The sequence below is a fragment of the Dasypus novemcinctus genome, chromosome 9 (genome assembly GCF_030445035.2).
Source record: "Dasypus novemcinctus isolate mDasNov1 chromosome 9, mDasNov1.1.hap2, whole genome shotgun sequence".
NCBI classification, from domain to species: domain Eukaryota; kingdom Metazoa; phylum Chordata; class Mammalia; order Cingulata; family Dasypodidae; genus Dasypus; species Dasypus novemcinctus.
In genome coordinates, this window is record NC_080681.1 from 63,189,493 (window position 1) to 63,211,594 (window position 22,102).

Consider the following 22,102-nt stretch of genomic DNA (forward strand, 5'->3'; position numbering starts at 1 on the left):
CATAAATTCCAAATTCCAAAATTGATAAATTTTGGCAGGGTGCCAAATTCCTGAGCCTTCTGACCTGCCTACAGTGTCTGGATTTCTGCAGAGCCCTCAGAAGTCCTGCTATTGTCACAATCAATGAGATCCTGCTGGAACATGCATAAGCGTAACTTCTGGAATGACCTCCTGACTCACTTTGAAGTCTCATAGCCATATAAACTCATTTGCTTTTACTTTTCGCCCTTTTGGTCAAAGTCTTTTTCCAGTTGCATTGCTAGTTGGTGCTTGGTAGTAATCCCTCAGTGCCAGAGAGGCTCATCCCCAGGAGTCATGTCCCATGCCAGAGGGAAGATATGTTGGGTTTGGCTTAGAGGGAGGTCACGTTTGAGCAACATGGAGGCTCTCAGGAGGTACCTCTTAGGCAATCTATAATACTAGGTTAAGTTTCACTTTCAAAAGTAAAGGTACAGTCATTAATATCAAGGGCCCATCAATGGTCCATCCTCCTTCATCAGTCACTGCCCCGGTACTCAGGGGAATTCTTGCAGTCACATTAGAGAATGTGGCAGAGCTCCCCAGGATGGAAATGTGATATTCTTTTGGTTATTGTGTGGATCTCCACCCACTGTGACAATGTTCCATGAACACTTGAACACATTTATATGCCTTAGAGGTATGCCCCAGGTGAACTTCCTCCCATGCATCCCATTCACTGACACTGGCACCAGTGATCTTCCTCTGCCACAGTTGTAACCCTTCTGTGATCCAAAACTTCTTCAAAAATGAAGCCAACAAAATAACCAAATACACTTAATAAGAAAATGAAATAATAATGATAGTCTTAATAAATAAAATACAAAGATTTTTACATTTTGAAATAATAAAAAAAATAAAATTTTTTTGACATGTCTTTCATCACTGTAAGATCTGTTGTCTTGTATGCACAGTGACATTTTCTTCCATGTATCCCCTTAGTGTCTTGTTTTTTCCTATTTTATCTTCAGAGAAGCTTTGGGTTGCATAAAAGTTATGTGCAGAATATAGGGGATTCCCATATACCCAGCATCCTTCCCCTTTCCCTCTTTCCTCTATTGACATTTCACATGTGGATGGTACATTTGTTACAATCGATGCACAAATATTGAAGCATTGCTGCCAACCATGGTCAACGATTTACATTATGGTTTACATTTTGGACCATACACTTTTATAAATTTTGACGAAATTTAACACAGCCTGCATCCATCACAGCAAGATCATGTAGAACAATTCCATGTAGAACGGAATTGGCCCCATCTATTCTATTTCTCCCTCCCCCCTCCCCTCAGGACCCACAGCAATCACCAAGCTTCACTCCTTGAAGAAAACTCATAGTTACTTGCAACAACATTGAGGGCTTAACATACTGGTCTGTCTTCCCCTATTAGGCACTGCCTATGCCCTTGAGAGACTCCTTCCCCTCTATTTGAGAACATAGCAGGACTACCCAGGATGGGAATCCAACACCTTCCTGTTCATTATGTGGATATCCACCCACTGATACAACACACTATGACAAGATGAACACTCACACTCCCTAGAAGCCTGTCCCCAAGTGCAGCCTGTCCCACATGCCTCCTACATCTAACACTCTAAATCAGTAACCCTCCCCTGCCATATTTGCCGAAAGAACATTCCCAACATTGTAGTTTCAACCACCTACCTACAAATCCTCAGGGTCCACCTGCTCCCTTCCTCAACCCTCCCTTCAGTTCCGTGGACAGTCCAACCCCCCTGCCCCCTGCAGACCAGAACCGCCCAACCCAATAGCATCACTGCACCACTGTCATGCCCCACCATTGCACAACTGTACCCTTCCACCTTTATCATAGATTTTGCCCATAAGGGCATTGACGCCCAACCCTCTACTCCCTTTCTGTCTCCTGTAAACTTACCTTTCAGACTCTAGCTCTGTGCATCTGCTCAATTTGCTTAATTTGTATCAGTGAGGTCATATATGGACTTCTCTTAACCTCAAAACTGAGGTTAATTAATTTCCATTGTTTAAGCCAACCAATTGTATGATGATTTGTTTTAGCAGCTGGGAAAATAAGCATACAACACTTCTGTTTCAGACTTGTAGCAAGCAACTAGCTAAATATTATTTTGGTCAGGGAAATTTTTATAGGATAAGTGAAAGTTTTTCTAGACATGATGGTTAGAGAAAGATAAAGAAAGGGATGTATAGCTAAAGGTGGTGAGGCTAGTCCCAAGGTTGGTTAAACTTTCCTTCATCTTTATCATTTGTGCGTGTGTTATGCTCTGACTTAAAAGAAGAAGCTATTTTCCAATTGTAAAAACAACTGATGAACAAAGTTCTGATTCCAATAAAAAATTGCTAAAGTATGTTAACAGAAAGGATTTGGCAACCTAATTTTTTCTTCTTATAGGCTTTTCCAAAAAAATGTTTTGCTCAAGAACAAAGACAGTGCTTTAATTTGTGTCCCAAATTCCTTTACTTCATGTTACAGATTTTGTTTATCAGCAAGTACAAAGGAGAAACCCTTTGCTGCTAAAATAATGGAATATTTTTGCAAGTCTAAAATGATAATCAAAGAGTCTGTAGAAAAGACTGGTTATATTGTGACTTGTATCTAAGTGCAAATATTGATCCCAGGATGCTGAGGTGTACCCAGATAGCACCAGTCTCTCAGGTAGTGCTAGTGACCAAGACCAAAACCCTAACTAGCCTCTAAAATTATTTTTTCTGAACTAAAATTTGTATACTTGTGATGCTTTTTACATTTGTTTTTGGTATTAAATCCTATTATATTTTTACTCTGACATCTGAATGTTTTCACTCTCTAATTTTCAGTATGGGAAAAAAATCTTTTAGTTTAGTAAGAAAGAGAAAAGAATGAGAACTGAATCACAAAAGAGGTGAGAAAAGAAAACTAATATAGGAAAAAATGTTTTAAAAATGTTTTAAAAATATATATACAAGATAGTGACCTTAGCATAACTTTTGACCCTATCCCTCTTGCAATTCCCAATGAGTTAATTCGATGAACAGAGAAAGGAAATATTGTCCAAACCCAAAAATCAGAAAGGGGTCTCACTTGAAGAGTTGGATCTCCATGGGATGATATAGGTGAATGAACAAGATACACCAACACATACTTATTGTATTCTTAATTAAAATGAAAGATTTCTAAGCTGAAGTAACACAGACAAAAAAAAGGGATTTATTATAGCAGCTAACAGAATCATAGGAACGACCGAACTGCAGAGGGAAAGTTGAAACAGGACACTCTAAGAAAGTTGGCCACCAGAACCATGGACTCAGGACTCTTGTCTTTCATCTGTTTGTCTCCAAGCATGTCAAGTTCTTTCCTCTTACAGTTTTTCTCCAAAGGGTGAGGAACCTGGCTGTTATTGTCCTCAAAGCTCATATCTTCACTTGACTTAACTACTCAAGACCTACATATGTGTGTGTGTGTGTATTTTTTTAATTTTTAAATCCAGACTCTCAGATAGTGCTAGTGACTAGCTCAATATCAAAACTTTGGTAAAGTCACTAGCCATTACATAAATGTAACATCAAAAATATAGGAAATTCCTATATACCCCGCCCTGTCCCTCTCCCACACTTTCCTACATTAACAACATCTTTCTTTAGTGTTGTACATTTGTTACAACTGATGAACAATATTGACGCTTTGCTACTAATCATGGTCTATATTTTACCTTATAGTTTACACTTCGCACTGCCCAATTGTATAGGTTTTAACAAAACATATAATGGCCTGTATCTGTCATTACAACATAATGCAGGACAATTCCAATGTTCCCCAAATGCCCAATGTTACACATATTCTTCCCTCTCCCTCCCCTCAGAACCTCTAGTGGCCACTGGCTTTATATCAATGATAGAAGTTCTTCTATTGCTAGAATAATATTAAGTCTTCTTTAGTCCATAGTTGCATTCCTTCCTTACATTTGTTCATTCCTCAGTCTTGAGGATTTTGGATGGTGATGCCCACTCTTTTTCTGATTGAGAGGGGGCTTAGATCACATGGGGTAGATAGATTGAACTGTCCTGCTTGCAGTTGTAGATACTCTTTTTTTTGGAATGGGCATTGTCCATCATCATCCTTTTTTTTAGTTGTCCTGGGCCAGTCCAATAAACTGGAGAGTAGATGATGTAACTCTGCTGAGATTCAGGGCTCAAGCAGGATATAAGCAGACCAAAGATTTAAATCTCTAGGACATATATTTAAGGACTACAGGGCTAAATATAGGTTCAAATAAAAGAGGCAGAAGAGTTATATGTAGGGAAATTTTAAATGAGTTTAACTCTGTTACATTGGGGAGCATATATTCCAAATTAAGGTCCATTGACAGGGTGCCAAATTCCTGAGATTGTCTGCCCTGCCTATACTGTCTGGATGTCTTAGGAACCTGCTGTTTGAAGCACTGTTTACTGTGGCAGTCAATGAGATCCTGCTAATACATTAATAAGTATAATATCTCGAATGACCTCCCGAGTCACTTTGAAATATCTTTAGCCATAAAAACTCATTTGTATTTAATATTTCCCCCTTTGGTTAAGGTCTTTTTCCAAATGGATCACTAGTTGGTGCTTGGTAATAATCCTTTTGTGTCAGGGATACTCCTCCATGGCTGTCATGTCCCATGCCAGGGGGAAGGTAGTGAATTCATATGCTGAGTTTGGCTTAGAGAGAAGCTACATTTGAGCAAGGAGGAGGTTTTTTGGAGGTAACTCTTAGACAGTATATAATACTAGGATAAGTTTCAGTTTCACAAGAAAAGGTTCCTAAGCACAACCATCAATATCAAGGACCTGGTGTAATGAACCAAGACCTACTTTTAAAAACTTCAACAAATGACCCAGTTGACCTGGCTTGTCTTTTGACTGAGCAATGGAGCCAAACTGATAAAGTATCATGATGGACTTATTTAAACCAAAATTTGCATTGACTTAGTCATGTTACCAATACTGATAGGAAGGGAAATAGGCAAGTTTCCATGACCTTAATATCATAATATGATTAGAAGGATAACAAAAGAAGTTGTCAAAGAAACAAAAGTTGCTATTTCCAGAATAAGGTCAGAGGAGAGAAACTATAAAATGAAAACTGTCCATCACATAGTCCTTACTTAGTGTACCTAAGATAAAGCTTGCAAAACTCATGATCGCAGAGGGACTCAGCATGCCACACTAGTCCTATCTAGTATCCCTGAGAATTAATTTACATGTGACTCATGTACTACAGCCATAGAAGAACCTTTAGACCCTTGTAGTCATCTTTCTCACTTGAGGGTTGTGGTTGATTAAATTATGTACCCCAACAACAGACAGGCTCTTAATCTTAATCTCTGTTCCTCTGGGTGTGTACCCATTTGTAAATAGCACCCTTTGAATATATATTTTCAGTTAAGCAGTAAACTCGTGAATAAGACCTTCTAAGATCCTATTTAGGTGTTGCCCAACTGGACCAGGGTAGGCCTTAATCTGCATTACTAGAGGCCTTATAAGAGAGGAAATTCAGATGTGGAGTCCAAGAAACACAGGAGGAAACCAAGGACATTGCCATGTGATGGGAGGCAAAGAAGCCAGCCAAGGAACCCCAAGGATTGCTACAAGTCAGCATGAGAGCACTAGAGACTTAGGAGAAAGCACAGCCTTGCAGACACCTTGGTTTGGATTTATAGCTTCTGAAACTATGAGACAATAAATTCCTGCTGTTAAACCAACCAATGTATGATGTTTGTCATAGCTGGTCAGGCAAACTAAGAGAGGGGGGCAGTTCCTACTTGCCAGCCCACTTACCACTTACACCAAAGATCATGCATTGGTCCATTCCTGTCCAAAAAGCCATGTGTCTAGAACTACCCTAGTGTGGAAGGAACATATATCTAGCTTAACCTAGACCTCTACTAATAAAGATAAGCAATAAATAATGATTAGACACAAAAGGAGAATTACTTTCAAAAGAGGTAGAAAGTATACAATTGTATAGCCTACTGATGGAAAGGAAATGTGGAAAACTGGAGAGGCATTTAAAAGTTCTATCTTTACATTTCAACATAACTTCAGAAGATGCAACAGCAACAAACAAGAGTAGACTGCTATAATAAAGGAACATACTAGAAGCCAGAAAGAGTTCATGGAAGTAATAAAAACATTCTTATTAAAAATTTAAAATGTTATACCTGTAATGAATGATAGAGTGATGCTATCAAGAGTGAGCAGAGACAGGACCAGTGGCCACATGCATGAAGGAAGAATAGTATAGCAACAGCAATAGCAATTGGCCCAAACACAGGGGGATTCTTTTTCTCTTTGAAGATTCAGTTAACTCAGATGCAACTTAAGCAGTTCAAGAAACTTGAAAAAAAAAGCTTCATAATTCATTTTGTGAATGACAAAACCTGACAAAAATATTCTTAAAAGATAGCTCAATCTGACTTAAGAATTTTAGTGGAAAAACTCTAAAAAATAATAGTAAATGGAATCCAGATTTTCCAAAACATTATATATTCCATAATAAATTGGACTTTATTCCAGGAGTACAATAGTTCAACATTAAGAAATTATTAATATAAATCAAAATGTTGACATCAAAAATGAAATATTATTTTCATAGTGGCTGAAAAGATATTTGATAACTTTTAGCTTATACCACTCATTAAATAAATAAAACTCTTGATAACAAAGGAAGAGATAAAACCTTTCTCAACATGGTAAAATACAAAAATTTCCAACCAAAAGCTACCATCTTGTTAAATGGAGATATAATGACAAAATTCTCAATAAAAGCAGAAATAAGACTTAAAGGTACTTTATCTCTACTACTATCTAATATTCAATATTGCTCTAGTGATGCTGGCCAACAAAATTAGGCAAGAAAAGGAAACAAAATTACATCACAGACAGTGATATGTGTTCATCACACTATTTTCTCTATCTGGAAACACAGGAAGACTGCATCTCTGTCAACCTTCACTGCATCTGTATGGCATCCTATAACTGCATTAAGGCCAATAAAATATCAGCAAAAGTGATGTAAAGACCTGACCTTTACAAATATCCTGTATGCACACCATCTCTCTTCCTTCCAAATGACAGAGAGCTGACTGATCTTCTTCAGATTTTGAAGTTGCAAGAATCAAACTTTCATTGTGGTAAGCCTTGAGTTTTTACCATTTATTTATTATCACAACACAGACTAGCTTATTCTGACAATTTAAAAAACAGTATGGTTGTTTACATGGAAAGCCAAAGAATGTAAACTGAAAATCTATTACAAATATTCAGAGAATGTTAATAGAATTCAAGTTGTCTGGATAAAAGACTTAATATATAGGAATCAATAACCTGCATTTGTGCTCACAAATTAGACTCATTAGAGGGAAGGAAGGACCCAATTTACAATAGCATTTAAATGATAAAGTAGTCTCTGATTAAACTTAATAAAAGTGGGCTTCTTCCTTAGAGAAAAACATTAAAATGCTTCTGAGGGACACAAAATAACTTAAAATAACTGTAAAAACATGCAAAGTTCTTAGATGTGAAAAGTCAATATCATAAGTACTTTAATAACCCACAGTAAATTTACAAAGTTAACAATAAAAATAACATAACAATTATATTTTTATAGCAGAAAAACTGATTCCAGTTTTATTAAGAAAAATGGCCAAACATGAATAGTAAGGAAAATTCTGAAAAATTAGAGATGAAAGGGGCTAGCCTTATAAGATACTAAAAGATATAATAAAGGTAAAAAAAATGAATATGATAGTAGTTCATGCATATATGTATATATCAATGGAAAAATTTTAAAATTCACAAATATGCTTAAATGCGAAAAGGAATTTAGTATATTCAATGTTAAAATAAGTCACATTAGGACAAGAGAGTAGACATTTGGAAAACAAGTTGATACTTATATCCTCTTAGGACAGATTATACTATAAAATTACTAGGTGAAAACTTGAGTTATTTTATCCAAGTTCTTTATCTATCCTTTAAACCCATCGCTATATGCCATTCCCTAGTAAGGGACCATGACATTATATTGGGCTTCAAATTTCGGGGAGTTCTGGATCACAGAGTGTTTCAACAATGGCAATGGAGGGATACTGGTATGGGATACCAATGACAGGTGATATATGGCTGACAGGGAGCTGTATAGAACATATGTCCAGGGTGCATGGTAATGTTTGGATATACTCATAGTGGCAACAATTAAAAATCACAGCAGGGGGGGTACTGGGTTCCTGGCCAGTGGTGCTCTGTCGTGGTCCCTAGGGGAGCAGCGACAGTCTCCCAGGTACAGCGGCGGGGACCGGGAGGGAGTGAGGGTTCAACAGTGAGCCCCTGATGCTAATGACTATGCTTGTGAGCTGATAAACCTAAAAAAAAAGAACAAGGCCTAGAGCAACATTGTGCCTGGGAATTTCCTCCTGTCAGCCTTCATGTTACTCAAATGTGGCCAGTCTCGAAGCCAAACTCAGCATGTAAATGCAATGCCTTACCCCCAGCGTGGGACATGACACCCGGGGATGAGCCTCCCTGGCAACGAGAGACCACTATCAACTACCAACTGATGATGCAACTGGAAAATGACCTTATACGGAAGGTTCAATGCGGATCAGCAGAATATCCCTGTCTACATAAAATAACATGACTTTAAAATGCTGTTTGACCTAAAGTAAGGGGGAAATGGAAAGGAGAAATGAGTTTATATGGCTACGAGTTTCTAAAAAAGAGTCTGGAGGCTGGCAGAAGGATTGCCCTCATGCACAACTGAGCAGAGTCAGAGAAACAGATAAAGCAGATACAACCCCCAGATATTGGTTCCTTTGAGGGCTAAAGAGACCCATGGGAGTTATGGTCATGGCCAATGGGGTTAACTACCAGGGCAGATGGCCCCTCTTTGGAAATGGTGTTTATGTGTGATGAATCTGGACTCAGATGGGATCTCCCTTCATAAGACTTTCATGCTAATGTGCTGGAGGTGCAGTTAATGTTGGGGTTTAAGATATATTTAGGGGATTTGAATCTCTGGACTGACAATATGATAGCCAGGTCCTGAGCCTCAACAGACTCCAGCACCTACAATCTGATCTATTGGACTTACCACACTCAGCTAAGATGGAGTTGAAGAAGGACAACCACCACACCATGGAGCCTAGAGTGATTACAACTGAAAATGGGAGGATTGCATCCAGCATCCATGTGGAATCTGAGCCTCCTCTTGACATAGAGGTGCAATGGACACAACCAATCCAATGTCCACATAGAAGAGGTGGCATTGGATTGGGAAAAGTAGACATGGTGGATGATGGGTATGGGGAAAGGCAGGAAGAGATGAGAGGTGGAGGCGTCTTTGGGACATGGAGCTGCCCTGGATGGTGCTTCAGAGGTAATCACCGGACATTGTAAATCCTCACAGGGCCCACTGGATGGAATGGAGGAGAGTATGGGCCATGATGTGGACCATTGTCTATGAGGTGCAGAGGTGCCCAAAGATGTACTTACCAAATCCAATGGATGTGTCATGATGATGGGAACGAGTGTTGTTGGGGGGGAGAGGGGGCGTGGGGGGTGGGGTTGAATGGGACCTCACATATATATTTTTAATGTAATATTATTACAAAGTCAATAAAAAAAAACAAAAACTTGAGTTATTATTATAATTTGGTAATCATGCAATTGGAAAAGCCTTTTTAAGTATGCACAGAATTCATATGCCATAAAGAAAAACAGAAATATGTATTTATAATCAAATCTATAAAGTCTATGTGCATAAAGAATTTCTACAAATCTTTATGTTCACAGAAAAAGCTATCCAAATACTTTTCAATATATAAATAAAAAATCTGTCTTAATTAAAATTTAAATTAAATTAAAATATACTTGATTGATAAAAATAAAAAAGTTTGATGATGCATTGTCTGAATAAGGGTGAGCTGGATAACAGGCAATCTCAAGTATATTTGGTAGAAAGTTAACTTGCTACAAACTATAGAAAGTTGGAAATATTTGTCAAAATTTTAAATGTACATGCTCTTCAATCCACCATCCACTTTCAGACATTTAACCTATAACTATATTCTTATAATAATAGTATAATAATGATTGTATTGAATGTTCATTTTATTTTAGGCACTGTTGTGAGTACTCTACTTATATTCACTAAACCTAAATTTTCATTAGAAAACCAGTTAATAAATATGGAATACAGTGGAATACTATACAGTCCTCAAAAGGAATGAGAAATCTCCTACATACTAATATAAAACAATCTCCAAGATATTGTTAAATTTCAAAGCACCATGCAGAACTGTGGTATAATATACTATTATAAGAATAAAAAGATTTAAAATTATATGTGTGTATACCTACATTCTTGTATATGCATAGTCCATCTCTGTAAAGACACAAAAGAATTTGGTAAGAAAAATTACTATAAAGGAGGGGAACTGCAAAATCTTGTAAGCAGGAGAGGAAGGAGAGAAATAAAAATATGCCAAAGTTACTATATGGTAGTTTTGAGTTATTTAAGTTTATTATTTTTTCATTGATTCTAAATGTACATATCTACATAATGTCTTCATATTTTAGAAACTTTGCTTAGAATTGATATAATAAATTACTGTGTCATGTTTTAATTTGCAACTTTTATTTTTCTTGGTAGAACATAAAATCATGGTTCTTCTTAAAAAGCAAGGCAACTTGAAATTTGATTAAATAATCTATTAGATTTATTTCACACAAATCAAGTAAAAAATGGTAAGCCATGGTGTCAGGGATGTCAAGTACCATGTATCTCGTTTTTCTATCAACCATGGTTTTCATGTCATAGTTCAAGATGGCAGCATCCACAGTCTAGGCATCAGGTTGGAGAAAGGAACAAATTAAGAAGAGTAAAAGGGGCACAACTGCTGTGTCTTCAGGAAGGTTCCAGAAGCAACCACATGGCTTTTTTACTTACATGTTATTGGATAACTTAATTACATAGTTCCACCAGCAGCATGGTAGACTGGTAAATGTATACTATTTTTTAAATTATTGTTTTTCTTTTTGTATACACTATATGTAAGAGCCCTGCATACAGCTTAAAATTCTATACAATGAATTAATGTGAAAACAATATTAATAAATAAATAGCCTTCTCTGTTTTAATATATGTGCTGTAATTTCAAGAGAAACCAAAAACAAAAGAAAAAAGAGAGAAAGGAGGAAGGAAAAAGAAGGGAGGGAGGGAGGGGAGGGGAAAGGGAAGGAGGAAGCAAAAAGAAAGAAATGGTATGAACAGTATTGAGAAAAAGGAAAGCAATATAATAAGGGAGAAAAAAATCACATTTGATCCAAATAGAAGGTAAGAAAGGAGAAAAAAACGAAATGTAGAAGATGATAAAAATAAAAGGTATCAATTACAATAAATACAAATTCATTGACTATAACTAATATAACTGTATATTAATTAAATATATTATTAAATATTATTAAATATCTATGAAATAATAAAATAAAACAAAATTATTTTTGGAGTAAAATATGCTGTTTTCAAGAGATAACCTAAAAGGGTGACATAGAATTTGGAAAAATAAAAGTATAAAAACAAATAGACCTACCAAATATTAACCAAAGTAAAATTGGGTTTATTAGAATATTACACAAAGTATATATTAAAGTAAAAATTACTAGAGGTAAAGGATCTATAAATTTTTCTACACTTTTTTATAAACTTATGTGTAGCTAACAATATAGATTAAAAATGAATAAGGCAAAATGTAACAAATCTTTAAAGAAAAATGGATATTGACAGGATTTTACATCTTTCTCAAAATTAATAGATTAAGGAGACAAAAAGCAATGCTAAGCAGTAAATAATGAAAAGATCATTAGAGAAAAAAACATGTTTTTAAAAAACATTCCAAATAATTCATTTTTCAAAAAAATCAAAATTGAAATTTTAGAAATATTTAGAATAAAGCACTAATAGAAACATCCAACTTATCAAAATGTAGGTAATGCAGCTAAAGCTATATTTCAAGATATGCAGTAAAAGAATGCAACAGAATTTAACTTTCATTCATGATAGAAAGAAAATGGCAGGCAGGCAGGTAGGAAGGAAGAAAGAATGGATAGAAGGGAGAGAGGAAAGAAGGAAAGAAAGAAAGGAAACTCTTAGCAGTCAGGTGTACAATAGAACTTTATAATCTTGTAAAGGTCATCTTCCAAAATCCTACAGGAAATATCCTACTTAATAGTTAAACATTAGATATAGTCTCTTTAAATCAGGAACAAAGAATCTTGCCATTGCTGATTTTATTCAATATTGTTTTTTAAGTTCCCAATCAGCACAATAAAAAAGGAAACAAAGAAAAATCTATAAAATCTGGAAAGAAAGAATAGAACTTTCAATATTCACAGGTGATGTGATGTCTTTAATGAAAACCCAAAAACAATCAACCAATTATTGAGAGTTTAGCAAATTTGCTGAATATAAAGTTAATGCTCCCCAAATAATTGTTTTTCTGTTGACTAGGAAAAAAAGCTTTGAAAATGTAATGTTTAAAAAATTGTATTCACAATTGCAGAGCACTATCTAAGTTATCTAGAAATAAATCTAATAAAAAAATGTATTTGACCTTTGTGAAGAAAGTTGAAATGTTCCTAAAAACTATAGAAGAAGACCTAGAAATAAAAGATTTTCTACATTAATGTGTAGGTAGATTCAATACTGCAGAAATGTTAATTGTCCAAATTACTGTATAAAGTTAATGCACTCTTCACAATGTGATGACATTTTTCATGGAGCTGATCCTAAAAAGTATATGAGAGAACAGCAAGCCATATCAATTATAATATGAACCAAATAAGAATCTTGCTTTTTTTGAAAGACACCCTGGATTAAAGCTATGGCAATTAATACTGAGTGTTATGGTTCCTTCGATTATCTAAGAGACCTGAGGATCAAATTACAGAGCTCAGAAACAGACCCTACATATACGGGAATTGATATAGAACAAAGCTGACATTTTTAATAATTAGAAATATGAGGAACAGCTACTTTTTATATGGAAAAAATAAAATTAGATCCCTACCTCACACCATACAAGCAAGAAATCAAGCCATAGGGATTATTCTTAAACAGGAAAAGCAGAAATGCAAGATAGTTTAAAAGAAAATAGAAAAGAATTATTATTATGAATTCGTATAAAGAAGGAATTCTTAAGACACAAAAACCATAAACTAAGAAAACCATAAGAAAGAGTGATAAATTCAACTACATTAAAATACCAAGCTTCTCTTCATCAATACACCATTAAAACATGAAAAATAAGTAATAATTTCAGAAAAGCTATTTGGAATAAAAGATCAGTGTACAGAATATATAATGATCCCTAAAAAACAAAAATATTGGTAATATTCTAATTCTCAAGAAGTAGTAGTCTAAGAAGTAGTGGATACATAGTTATTCATTACATTAATCATTATATATTTCTATATGCTTACCTGTGTATATATATTATTGGTGTGTATAGTCTTTTATGAGTGATATATATTTTAAAATCCAAGTGAGAGTACTTCAAGCAAAGTAAACCACAAGTACAAGGGCCATCAGTGAAAGGATTAAGGTATGTTCTAGGATCTAGAACTGCTCCATCCAATACAGTAGCCATTAACTACATGTGGCTATTTAGCACTTGAGATGTGCCTAGTCCAAATTGAGATGTAATACAAATATAAAATACACAAGAGATTTTGAAGAGATAGTATAAAAATGAATATAAAATATTAAATTTATAATTTTTTTATTGTTCACATTCTGAAATTATACTTTCTGTATCTAATTAAACAAGTTATATTATTAAAATTAATTTCACTTGTTTCTTCTAATATGTCTGCTAAAATAATTAAATTATGTAGTTTGTGGTTCAGATTATATTTCTATTGGACAAAATGCTGTTCTAGATACTAACAGAAAGTCAGTCCAACAAACATTGTGAGCAGGGGGGATAGGTTAAATTTAAGAGATTATGAGTTAAATGTGCAACACTTATGCTCATTCATTTCTTCATCCAACAAAGTTATCTATAGAATTGTTTATGTCCAGGCATTATGTCAGGTTTGGGATACAAAGATGAAAAATAGACAAACTTTTCAAGAAACTTATAGCACAGTGGAGGAGGCAGATGAACTAACAATTATAATACAGGTTTATAAATGTTCAGAACTAAGGCAACCAAATAGGGTAGCGGGGGACCAAACTAGGCTTCCCAGAAGAGGTACTGCTTGAGCTGCCCTCTCAAAGTCAAGTAGGATACTCTCACAGATCTATACTTATCTAGGCATACCCCTATTCTCATCTTTCCACAACGCCGATTTCTCCTCTTTCAGTTTGTTTGTTTTGAATATCCTAAATGGTGGATAAAAATGCCTATAGTCAGTACAAAAATACTTAAAGTCAAGCTTTGACATCTTCTGACCTAAATCCAACCCTGGTTTTTCTTTAAGGACTTATTTTCCCTCTATATCCTCTCTAGTGGAGGGCCACCCTTTCCCACACTGTACTGTTAATCCCCAACTCACTGGATCAAGAGGAGAGGTTAGCATTTTCTTTGTTCCCCTTCAACCTCAGAGTCATTCATCTACTTCCATTGCTAAGGTTCACTCTGCCAGCTTCTCTTCATTTTCTTTTTACCAACTCCAGACACTCCCTCTACTTTCCTCTATGACTTCAGCACCTGTATCATAGTCCTCCTCTTTATCTTACCACCTGTCCTCATCAGTTATGACTTCAGCATCCCTTCCATGATCCAACACACCTGCATCAAATTTTCTTGACTTTCTCAATTCCAATGACTTTCATCTTAATTGTATCTTAGTCACCAAAAGCAAAGCCACATTTTGGTCCTGATCATCATTTAGCTTTAATATATTTTCCTAGCTGACTACAACCTCTTCTCTACTTCTCATCACCCTCCACATATTAAACACATGCCTTCATACCTTCTGAGTTTGCTTTGCCTCATATTGTAACTTCTAGGGCCATTGGTCTTCCCTATTCTTCTCTCATAGTAAAAATCTGTGTAAATGTGTAGTGGGAAGGTAAATTTTTGAGAGCAATCCCTTTTACAGAACTCAACAGCAGTTGACTACATTTTGGTCTAGCTTTTTTCTCCTTGCCCTCACAGAAACTGGGGTGCCTAAATTTATCATTATAAATGCCATCCATTCTTTATAGGCAAACTCAAATCCTTCCCAGAAAACCTAGCACGTGGATTTTACTTTCTCCTAATCGTATTACATATAGAAAATCAGCTCTTGATTAGCAGCTTAAGTGATCTCCTAATTATTTCGTGTATATGAGTCAACACCCCACAGAAATCTATAATAGACACCATGCCCTCCATTTCTTTGACATTTCCTACAACAAACAGCACGATGAATATATAGTTGGTGCTCAATTACTTTTTGATAAGCAAATGTATCAGATTTTAATATAAATCAAGTAGCAGAAATATTGTTTTTCTGCTTATTCTCATTATCTTTTTGGCAGTGAAGAAATGTTTCTTGTTTGATCTCCCCAGAGAGGCCTGGGGAAATCCCAGTAGGAATGTAAACACAGCAAGTCACCTCTCAGATTGGGTCCCAGAAGCCAGATTTGGTTTGGTGAGGTTGTTACTAGAGTAACCAGGACAAAAACCATAGAACATCATAATCATAATAGCCAGAGCTTATAAACCATTTTCTATAGGCAGTCTACTAAGTATTTTATGACCATTGTTTCATGATTTCCCCCAAACCCATAAATTAGGTATTCTATTCCCATTTTATAGATGAGGAAAGAAGGGCTCAGAAATAGCAAATGACTTGTCAAAGGAAATAGCAAGTGTCAGAGCTGGGGTTTGAACTCACATCTGATTTTAAAGCCCATGACTTAACCCTTTGATAAGTACAAATTTGTCTTGTGAATATTAGTTGTTTTTTGCTCCAATATTCCTTCTTTATTCTGGACTCAGATTCCCCTTCTTTGGGAGAAATACTGTTCCTCCCACTATACTCCTTCCTAAAGAGAAAATTGTGCTATCATCTTCCAACATGAATATACTTCCTTACCCTCAGTGACTGATGAAGGGAGAGATACTTGGTCCAAGCTGAGTCAATAATACCTTATTTCTCAGGTCATAACCTAAGCTGGCCCCATGAGAATTCTTCCCTGAGAGTCAAGAAACTAAACATGGGTGTGAGGAACATTTTTCTCTTAAGTACATAAGTTGTAAAAATGGAAACTGCAGCCACGTGCAGCCACGCCTTCGCCACCTGGAAAAAGTGTGTGTGTAGGAGGAGAAAATGAAACTGTCTAGGAGAGAAGAAGAGAGAGAAGAGTGAGCCAGCCCTGTTGGCTCAGGGCTCTTTTTTTTTTTTCCTGTTGCTCCTGACCCCTGGTTGGAAGAACCAGTAACTTCCCCATTTTGCCCTAGCAAATTCAGTTTGGCTGTCGCTTGAAAACTAAGGAGGCTAAATAATTCTGCCCACCCCAGGAAATGTTGAAGGTCAAAAATCAGTAAAATTAAGATCTATTAGCATATTCAAGGAGTAAATGAAATGCTAGAACCAAGAAACTAAACCAAAAGTAGATTAGGGAGGAACAATGGAAATGAAGTTATTTAAGACTCTGAAAAAGCATTGTGAAATTCTTATTTTTTTGTAAAGATCACCAACCATAAGAAGAGTCAGTGGGTCAGCTTAGTTCAAAGACATGAATGGAGAAAAGGGCAATAGTCAGAACTGCATAATATAAAATAATTCCTTTAAAAAAAATCAAGCCCAGATAAAACCATCCCCATCTGAAAACAGTGTTTTTCTATGGTATTTAATGACCATTACAAACTAAATAAATCACATGTCAGACCCAAAGAAGATATCTAAAGGAAATCAAAGACATTTGAATGCATAAAATGTCATATTAATCAAGGAACTAGGGTTATTTAGAATTGACTCAGAAGAAAAAGAGCCTCCATTCTTGGCAGAGTTAATTTCACCAGAAGGATGTGTTGAGGTTTATTGGGAGATCAATCATTTTTTTGACAACAGACCTGAGAAGCATACACCACCACTAATTATATGGATATAAAAAGGAAGCCTTCTCACTCTGCATATTCTTCTTGAAAATATAATTGCACGAGCTTAATTTCTTAACAGGGTTTAACTGAGGATCAATGTCAAGCAGCAAGCTCTAAAATGTAAATAATTCATTTGTCCACCTTGTGATTTCCATAGCTACCAAGGACTTTCGTGCCCTGACCTCTGGGAGAGGGGGCTGAAGGCTTAGACTGAAGCTTTATTTAGCAAATCCTTTCCATTCAAAACTCATAAGCTCTTTGTCCTTGTCAGCAAGTGTCCAGAAGGTGTCTTGTCAACAGATCTCATTTGAGCAGACAGAAGTGGGAGGAGACTGGGGAGCTTCTGCTACCAGCAAGCCAATCACTTGAATTGAAAACTGCCTTGGTTATTAGCTGGAAGTAAATAACATTTGTGTGACTCACTGTGTGATGTGTGTGTATGTGGTATGTGTGGTGTGTACTTGTGCAGCGACCCATGCAAGCGTGCTTACTAGCTGAAATTGGGCAGTGTTTTCACATATGGCAAAGTCCAGTAAAAATAGTTGGACTTCTAATTACTTCTTGTAGGTTTTGTGATTATTGCGCAGAATGAGAATGGTATCCAGCCCAAGTCACTGCAGAATCTGCCACCAGTACAATCAAATAGTATGACCAAAATTTTTCAGAAGGCTGCTATTTTAAATAGATCAAGGTGTGCCCAAGCTATAATGTTAATCATTCAACCTTTTCCCTAAAGGCTTTAAAGTTTAGGAGAGGCTTAGAGTTTACATATCCACATACATAAATCAGAGATGCTCAGATCATTGCTCTATTTCATTAAGAAAATGGTTGTTCCCCTATTTAGTCAATCTCCTGGAAATAAATATTTCTACCATAAAATTAGCAAATTAGTAATTTCTCTAAATCTGGTTGTGTTTTTTTTTGCCGTTGACAATTAAACCAAATTATTATAGAAATAGAATAAAGGAAGGGTCTTGCTGAATAAATCATTTGTTTCAGGGTTGCTTAACAGTGATAGGAATATAAATTTTATTAAGTGGGAAGTTCTACAATCTAAGGTGGATATACACAGTGGACTTGAGAAATGGATTTGAAATGAGAGATAGATTCTTTTTGTGAACCAAGGTTTTGTATGCCTAATTTCATTAAGGGATTAAAAGATTATAACTCAATGTGTTAATTTAGTATTATGGGCAATAAACTCTGCCCTGGTTTTAGTCCTGATCTATAATAACCCTAGGTATCACCATTGTCAGACCTTGCCTTTTTCAGCTCCTTGGAACCAGCATCATCTGTAGTTTCAACTGCACTGGTAGTGAACTACCCTTCCAAAAGCTGGAAAGTATGTTAGGAATACTAATCCTTTTTTCCTACCAGTAAGTGAGGCCTAGAATTCTTTGTATTTCCAGTGTGGAATCCAGTGTGCCTAAGGTCAATGCTGGGTGCCTGAGTGCCCTGCATATTCCCTGGTCCATTTTCCAGAGTTTTCCTGATGGCTTTCCCACAGGACCTGCTTGTCAGGCCCTCTGCTATCTTATCTGGTTTTACCAAACACTTTCCCTGGCATCCATTTTCCACTTTTACTTTTACATCACTGGACACGACTGCCACAGGGGCCAGAGCTACAGAATATAAACTGGGAATAGATGGTCCCTGCCTGTATTAGTCTGGATTTTTAAAATAAAAACAAGAACCAACTACAAGTATTAATGGGTATATTTGAGTTTAATAAACAGGGCTTATGCAAGTATAAGAGGAGCTGGGGAGTAACAATCTGGGTGGCTGATGCTGACATTTTAGCCTCAGGCTGAAGTGTCAGGTTGAAGCCTTGGAACAGGAAAAGCAAGATATCTTGTTGGAGAAGCTTGTAAATCTCTGTGATTGCAAGGTGAGAACTTGTAAAGGGGTCTGGAAGCCTGCCTACTGAATTGCGATGACTTTTCAGAAAGTAACTTGCTTTACTTCTGCCTTCAAGTTCTTATGCAAGTTGTTCTCATTGGAATACTCGAATCCAGATCCATAAAGGAAGGGAGATTTTAGGAAACATAGTTCCCAGACTCCAAAAAGACTTGTTGAGATACTACCAAATTGACAACATAAACAATGTAGCAGTGTCCACCACTTTGGAAATTTGGCACTCCTTTTAACCAAATTTAATTCCCAAATAAAGAAAATAACATCATGTTTTCAATTAGATAATGTAGCCATCCCTTATATAACTAAAGATCTACTAGCTTTCTTCCTAAAGAATATACTCAAATTCTATATGTCATTTTAACTATCTCTGAATGATGTTTATCCCTTTTTAGCTGTGTTACATTTACTTTTGAAATCCTGTAACATAAATACTGAAATACACAGGTGATCATTATCTGCATATATTATATTAGATAATATGAGTGTGAATAGAGGGAAAAGGGAAAAATGATGGATTAAAATATACAAATATATTCAAAGCAAAACTATGAAAAAATGAGCATAATTACTACAATTATTGTTTCAGCCACTGGTGATGTGGCCATAATTGGTGTTTATATATTTTTCTTATTCCACTAAACTTTCCTTAGTCCTTTTGCCCTCAGTAAGTGGCTTGGTTGGTTGGGATTCTCTACTCAGTGGAATCACCCAAATCTTTCAGAAAAATCTCTGCATTAGTGGTTCTGCCTATACTGGGTTTCTGTAGTTTCCCATTATCTTTTGTCAAAGGACTTAGAAAAATTAAGAGGCATCCCATAGAACCTTCCTTACTCCCATTTTGTAGCAAGTACCTAATTTCCCTTTTATGATCAGTATGAATTGCCCCATCCATTATTGTGACAACATACTTTGCCTGTTTGTTCAGTGGCATGAGGTGACCACTGCGGGTAGACAGAGATCTCAGTTTCTAGTTCAAAATAACTATTGTTATTTTTTTTTCCCTGATCATGGGAATTTAGACCTTAAAAACAGCAAGTTACCAGGATAGGAATTGAAAATTTGATTAGTGGATAATTAGGAGTAATAATAAAATGAGTCACTTCCACTTTTTCCCCTTGGTTCCTAAATCTATGAACCTTGGTCAAGAATGAAATAACATCATATACTGGTTGCTGATTCAAAACATACATTGCAAACTAAAGACATTTCTCCAACCCTTCCAAGTGTTGTCAGGCAGGTAAAACCTAGAAGTCTTCAAAAGGCTATGCTACTGTTCGATCAGGCTGCTTAAGATTAATGGAGAACATGGTAAAACTAATGAACTCTAAGGGCATTAGCCTACTGCCACATTATATCCACGGTAATATTATTTCCTTGGTTAAAGGCAATGTCTGTGTTGAATAACCTGACAGCAAATAAGGTATTCTATATGTCCACAAATGTTTTAGTAGAAGTATTGCCTACAGAAAAGGCAAGTCTATATCCAGAGGAAGTTACTTTCAGTAAGAACAATCTTTGTCCCTACTGCTATGGCCATTTTGATCATAAGCACTTTTGTCGAAGAAAGATGTAGCTGACATACAATCAGCTTGATATCATTAATGCAATGGGCCAAAATTATGTCCCATGGAATGACTAGATAATCATGGTCCCTGAGGACTGGAGTATAATGGAAGTTTGAGGTGAGGTAACACAAGAAAGGGGTATTGCTGTCCCTGGTAGAGGATTAGAGAAACTAACTGTGACATCAGCCAACGCACTGGAAAAGTCTGAGAACTACTGAGTAGGAGAATGTGAAGAAGGCAGGAAACTTACCATGTTTAACTTCCATGGTCTTCCAAAAACAATGACTCTTGTTTCACTTCTGTTTTCCCATTCTCATGCAGGTTCTTTCATTGGCAAATTCTACTTCAGAAACTTACAGGGAAGGAAATTCTGGGAAATGTAGTTCTCAGCTTTACAAAGAAGTGGTGGTGGTGCCAAGGTGACAATGACAAATGCAGAACACTCACCAATTTTACAATTACTTTTATATCTCCCTTATGAAATTTTGCTACTGTAACCACCCTGGCATTTCAATTCATGCTTCGTTGAACTCAATCTGCTTTTTTTTCTCCTCAGGAAGTACAGGGAGTTGAATTTAGGATCTAATACATGGGAAGCAGGCACTCAACTATTTGAGCTATATCTGCTCCCCTCTCAATCTGCTTTTGACTGTGCTTTCTAGCCTTAATGAATTAGTCCCAAAAAATAACTACGTAGCATTTAATCCCAAGATAAGTTTCAATTTTGTGTGATGTCAAAATATTACATTGGATCAGAAGATCCTATTTCTGGACTGAATTGCTGGTTTATGTGTTTGAACTTGGTTTTGACTTCCATAATTGTTGGGGCTTTTGGAGATCATGACTCCAGGGCATATGCAGATAGGAGCCACTCAGCTTTTCCTTTTCTCTATGACCCCACGAGACACTCAGGTTTTAGTGAAACATTACTTCCTCAGAGAAGCACAGACTTGACTCATCACAGATCCCATCTGTCCTTCAGATCAGATTGACTATGTTCTCAAGCAGCAGCACTTTGTACCCCTCCTTCCTAGCACCTAATGCAGGGTGTGCTTTTATATTTGTGTTATTATTTGATAATTGCTCCCACTAAACTGTAAATTCCATGAGGACAGAGACTGTGACATTCTTTGCTTACCATTACATCACAGTGCCTGGCTCATAATAGGTGCTCAATAAAAGTATGATGAATGTGTCATTTGATAATACCATATCAACCCTTGAAAAGGTATGATATAAATACAGAGTATTATATGTTATATGATCTTGGGCAGGTGATTTAAACTTTCTTAGTTTCAGTTTACTTATCTGTAAAATGAAGCAGTTGAGCCCACCGGAAGGTCCATTACAGTTCTGAGTTTTAAATTCTTTGTACAATGAAACTTTCATAGGCATACCTCGTTTTATTGTACTTCACTTTGTTGTGCTTTGCAGATATTGCATTTTTTATGAATTGAAGACTGGTGGCAACCCTGTGTGGAGCAAGT